Source organism: Primulina tabacum, chromosome 4 (assembly GCF_025594145.1).
Source record: "Primulina tabacum isolate GXHZ01 chromosome 4, ASM2559414v2, whole genome shotgun sequence".
Classification (NCBI taxonomy): Eukaryota; Viridiplantae; Streptophyta; class Magnoliopsida; order Lamiales; family Gesneriaceae; genus Primulina; species Primulina tabacum.
This window is the reverse complement of record NC_134553.1, coordinates 45,362,040-45,368,039: the sequence shown is the minus strand read 5'-3', so window position 1 is coordinate 45,368,039 and position 6,000 is coordinate 45,362,040. Positions and strand designations below refer to the sequence as shown.

The 6,000-nt window shown below is 32.0% G+C and overlaps 1 pseudogene; it reads left to right on the top strand.

Annotated features, from left to right (window-relative positions):
• The first annotated feature begins 285 nt into the window (after positions 1–285).
• Positions 286–3,085, top strand: LOC142541693 (thermospermine synthase ACAULIS5-like; annotated as a pseudogene).
• The last annotated feature ends 2,915 nt before the right edge of the window (positions 3,086–6,000 follow it).

Here is a 6,000-nt window from a genome sequence, read left to right as displayed (position 1 = left end):
TACGTCTGACATGAGAGAAAAAGACTAAAAATTGATGAAATACGATTAACTAATATACTATACTTGTCCCAAGTATAGTATATTAGTAAGTACTCCGTCTCCTAAATGAATGCTAACTATGTAATAAAGTAGTTAATTATTTCAATAATTTAATAGAATTTTAGGGGGAAAACACCTTTTTTCTTGGATATTATTTACGAAAATCCATGAAGATTTTGGTGCATGTTTGCTTCTTTCCAGCAATCACTTCACTCATTCCTATACAATTATACAGTATATGCTTTAATACCAAACTCAAATCCTGCCACTGTTCATACAACAATATTAAAATATTGTAATAAAATTGTGAAATTTTTAGTTTCATCCTTCTCCATATAATATATAACCCCTCGACCTTCTACTTCTTCATCCCAAGCCTCATTTGCAATCAAATCCTCTCCCCTTCTTCTCCTCTCAATCTCTCTCTTTCTCTTTCTATACATATATATACACACGCACGCACATATCTTGTAAGAAAAAGATAAATCAAGAAATTTAAGGTAAGAAAAATGGGTGATTTCTCTATATCTAATGGATTGAGCAATGAAGGTTGCATGAATGTTAATGGAAATGCGATGAGAAAGAGTTGTTGGTATGAAGAAGAGATTGAAGAGAATTTGAGGTGGTGCTTTGCACTCAAGAGGTAATTTTAATTACATAATTTTGAAATATTCTTAATATTTAATTTCAGTTCGGTCGAATATTATATTTTTTTTTTTGAGAAATATATAGAAAATTTTGATTCCAGAAATAATTTAATACTATATTACATATATTAAATTTTAATTTAATGCATTAAAATAGTGTATAAAAATATAGTGGGGAAGAAATATTTTGGGAAAAAAATTAAATAATTGTTGTGTAGAAGTAAAAGTGAGAAAGCTTCATGAATACAAGTACAACTGTTCCTATGATTTTGTCGATGAAAAGTTGGGACAAATGAAGATCAAAATGAGGAGGAAAAATTAATTTTATGCCTAATAATTGATTAATTAAGTACACTAACTGCATAATTTATTAATATTTTCTGAACTTCTTTTTTTTTGTGAGTGCAGTATTTTGCATACAGGAGCCTCGCAGTACCAGGACATTCAACTCTTGGATACCAAGCCCTTCGGAAAGGTGCAATATTTAGACAAATTACACAACTCTAACAATTTTCCAAATTTCATAACAAATTTTAAAAAAAAACATTAAAGTTTTAAAGTTAATCACTCAATTTTTATTTTATTTTTTAAAAAAATCAAATTATTTCTGATGATTTAAATTGGCAGGCTCTAGTTCTTGATGGGAAGCTTCAAAGTGCAGAGATAGATGAGTTCATATACCATGAATCTCTTGTCCATCCCCCACTGTTGCATCACACAAAGTATAAATTATTAATCTCTCAAATCTCATATTGAAAATAAAATCATTTTTTATGTATATTTGATCAAATAATTCCCTTTAAAAGTACTAAATTTTGTTAATTGTTTTAGTCCAAAAACCATATTTATTATGGGTGGAGGTGAAGGTTCTACTGCGAGAGAAATCCTCAGGCACAAAACTGTGGAAAAGGTCATCATGTGTGACATCGACCAGGTGACATATTTCTAAAGAAATTTATATCTCTTGAAAATTTAATCAAAAATAATTTTTAGGCACATTATTAATTAATATTTTTTTCCAGGAAGTGGTGAATTTTTGCAAGTCATACTTAGTTGTAACAAAGAAGCTTTCTATGATCCTAGACTCGAACTCGTTATCAATGATGCCAGGTTGACATATATATATATATATATATATATAATCAAATTTTGTAAAATAATTTTGTGGGCTCATCTTATATTTGTAAGTAATTAAAAAAAATTGGTGAATGATGCATTTTGAGTTCTTTGTAAAAAAAAGGGCCGAGCTTGAGAGAAGAGAGGAGGTTTATGATGTGATCATAGGAGACTTGGCCGATCCAATCGAAGGCGGTCCATGTTACCAGCTCTACACCAAATCCTTCTACGAATTCGTAATCAAACCAAGGCTTAGTAAGGGTGGCATTTTCGTCACACAGGTGCGAGCGTGCGCATCACATGTCGATTCGAGTATTCGACGATTTAAGATAGCTTATAGTTTATAAGGATAAACTTGAATAATTTTTCAGGCTGGACCAGCTGGAATTTTCAGCCACACAGAAGTATTTTCTTGCATCTTCAACACTTTGAGCAGAGTTTTCAAATGTGAGTGAGATGGGATTTTTTAAATTTCTTGATCATTATTAATTAGTTTCCTAAACATTTCATTTTCACATTAAATAATTTATTTATTTAATTTGCAGATGTTGTACCTTACTCAGCCCATATTCCTTCCTATGCTGATACTTGGGGATGGGTCATGGTACCATCAATTTTGGCTCTTATTTTATCTATATATAATGTCTTTATGCCATGCATGAGTACTCTACTTAATTCTTGATGATATGGAAGGAAAAAAAATCATGATTAAATTATTAAACACGCAGGCATCTGAACATCCATTCACCCTAACTGCTGATGAATTAGACCTCAGAATCAAGCAGAGAATTCAAGGGGAGTATCGATATCTGGATGGCAAAACGTTCATTTCATCCTCTACCTTGAGCAAAGCTGTCCGAAAATCGTGAGTACTATCCGTTTTCTCTCGTAGCGTCGTGTTTCGATCCAAGGGTTTAGAAATGAAGTTGAAATACTTTCATTAGTTTGATCGGAATCATTTTTGTTTGGCTAAATTTATTTCGAGATCCATGTGACATGTATTCGATCTTATATATCTACGACAGGCTAGACAATGAGACTCATGTCTACACAGAAGGAAATGCGAGGTTTATTTATGGGCATGGGAAACAACAGTGAAGTTAACGAAAACATGAACTCGAAGAAGAAGAAGAAGAAGATGGTTGTTTAATTACTCTACGTACTTTTCTTGTTGCTTATGTGCTTACTTTAAAGAGGAGATGATCGCCTAATATGAATCGATGCTTTGTTCATTGCTATTTTGCCATTATTCTATTTATATATGATTATTAATATTTTGTGAATTGCTTGTGAGTTTCTTTAAGTCTTTCAACTTATTTTTTTAGGAAAGAGATGTATTTTTCAAAAAAAATTAATTCAAAGATGAATCTCACATTTGGGATTTTATACTGTTGACGAATTTGAAAAAAAAAAATCAAAAGTTTTGTCGTTTATTAGATAAATAATTTTTTATTAAAAAATTTAATTATTTTTTATAACATGTTAAATATATATATATATATGTGTATATAGATATATATTGAAATTATAATTAAGAGACATAATAATAACTAGTAAAATATTCATATGTTTTGTATGTGTTATTATTTTTTTAATTTGTTCAAATAATACTAATCCAGTGGAGACGGGGTGGGGCCTGTAGCTCAGAAGATTAGAGCACGTGGCTACGAACCACGGTGTCGGGGGTTCGAATCCCTCCTCGCCCACAACCGGCCCAAAAGGGAAGTATCTTTCCCTCTGGGGGTAGGAAAATCATGATCGGGATAGCGGACCACAATTAGCACGAAAATTATATTCAATTTAGAAGCGTTGTTCGATTTTAAAAGAGAAGTTTTGTTTAGATTTTTTCTAATTAAAATATGAGTATAGTAAGAAGAGCAATTATAGAATTAAATATTTTAATGTCTTCTAAGTTGTTATTTTAAGGATCTCAAACGGAATAATATAGTATAGTTAATATCAATTTATGGACAATCAATATATCAAAATTTACGACGAAACTCTTTTAAAAATTTAGAAAACATAATATTATATAAAAAAATTATATTTTATTTAATATGATAAGAGAGTAATGAAAACTAAATAATTAAAAATAACACAAAAATTAAAATTATAATCGAAATAATGGAAATAGACATTTAGGTTGTTTCTATTTTCAACAGACGTCAAATTCAAATTTGAATACTTACTATAAATTCAGTTTTCTCCACTTTAAATGTGATACCCAAATTTGGATACTTACTATAAATTCTTTTTTCTCCATTTTAAACGTGGAGTAAGTCTCTTATGAGACGATCTCATGAATCTTTATCTATGAGACGGGTCAATCCTACTGATATTCGCACTAAAAAGTAATACTCTTATAATAAAAAGTAATATTTTTCATGTATGACCTAAATAAGATATTTGTATCACAAAATATGACTTTTGAGACCGTTTCACGTAAATTTTTGCCATAACTGTGATACACAAGTGATCCAAAGATCTGAAAATGCAATCTACGAGGCAGGCCGACCACGATTTCTGGGAACTGTCGAATCGAAATTGGAAACGTTTTTAAAATCAAAGCCGTCTTTTCGTTGCAATTACAAAACTCGAACGGGAACTTGGAACCGTACCAACCTTATATAAATTAATCCTAAATTTTAAGATTTTGTATTACACATATGCACCGTAAATTATGTAATTAAATTATTTCATCTATAAATACCCCTTAGTGTTAATTTTTAAAATAAAAACAAAAAAATAATAACCTTTTATAATATAATTGTTGAACAAATTAGTTTAAGTGCTTCATATATTGTTTCATTATATTCTTTTTATCCATTAAATTTTAAAAAAATAATTTTTTTCAAATTCCGTTACCTAACGCTATCGTTTTCTTCTTACTACCTTTCATCATTTTTGTGGGTGGATGGTGAGTTCTCTTCTTAGCTAACTATTGAAGCATATAAGAATATTCTGTGTATAGAAATCTTGTGTATATATGTTATGCTAAATTAGTGGAGGTAATTAGAACTATTTTTAGTATAGGTAGATTCTTAAGATTTTTAACGAGTGATGGAGATTACTAGAGATATCTCTATATATACTTGTAATATGTAGGAAATATGTATGAATAAGAATTTTCTCATTCTCAATTTCTTCATGGTATCAGAGCAGTGATCCTTACACGCTGCTCATATTTCTCTTAATTATTGTTATGGCGGATGCTATTGTTGTCACTGGAGGGTCGAAGGATATTGTTGATAGTGACGTCAACATCTCTCAAAAATTGAGTTCAGTATTGTTGAATGAATTCAATTACCTTCCATGGTCGAGAGCAATTACCATTGCTCTTGGTGGTAGATCAAGGTTGGGATTCATTAATGGCTCTCTGAAATCCCCTGAATCTAGTTCGCCGGAGTATGAGGCTTGGCTGTCAAAGGACCAACAGGTTATGTCATGGATTCTTAACTCGATGGAGCGTGATCTTGCACAGATCTTCAGCTATTCAGAATCTTCTTTGGACCTTTGGAATGCTATCCGTGACATGTATGACAACCAAAACAATTCTGCCAGGATTTTCCAAATTCATAGGGAGATTGCAAATCTTCATCAAGATGGGAAGCCATTCGTAAGTTTGCTAGGGAGTCTAAAGAGTTTGTGGAACGAGTTGGAGATTTATAGACCTCCTACAGTTGACGCAGCTATTTTGCGGAAGAGAACAGAGGAGGATCGTATTTTTCAGCTATTGGCGAGTCTTAATCCTGAGTTTGAGGATCTAAGGAGTCATATTCTAATGAATACCGATTTACCTTCCTTCAAAAATATTTGCGCGACCATTCAGCGTGAGGAAGTACGCCAGAAAGTCATGCCACGCTCTATTAATCCCTCTCCTCCGGATGTTCGTGCTTATATTACTCGCTCATCCTCTGAAGAAAAGTCTTACAAGGGAAAACGCCCCGACCTCAAATCTCAGCATTGCCATATTACTGGTCACTCGATTAATCGTTGCTGGACACTTCACCCAGAGTTGAAGCCCAAATTCTCCAAAGATCAGAAGGGCGGAGGATATCAGAAACGAATTCCTGATCATAAGGCGCATGTGGCTACACACTCCATTGAATCTTTTTCTTCTAATCATGCTGCTTTACTTAATGATTTCGCAAATTATTTACAAGATAGGAATGGTCAGGGAACTATCCAAGGAGGAGCT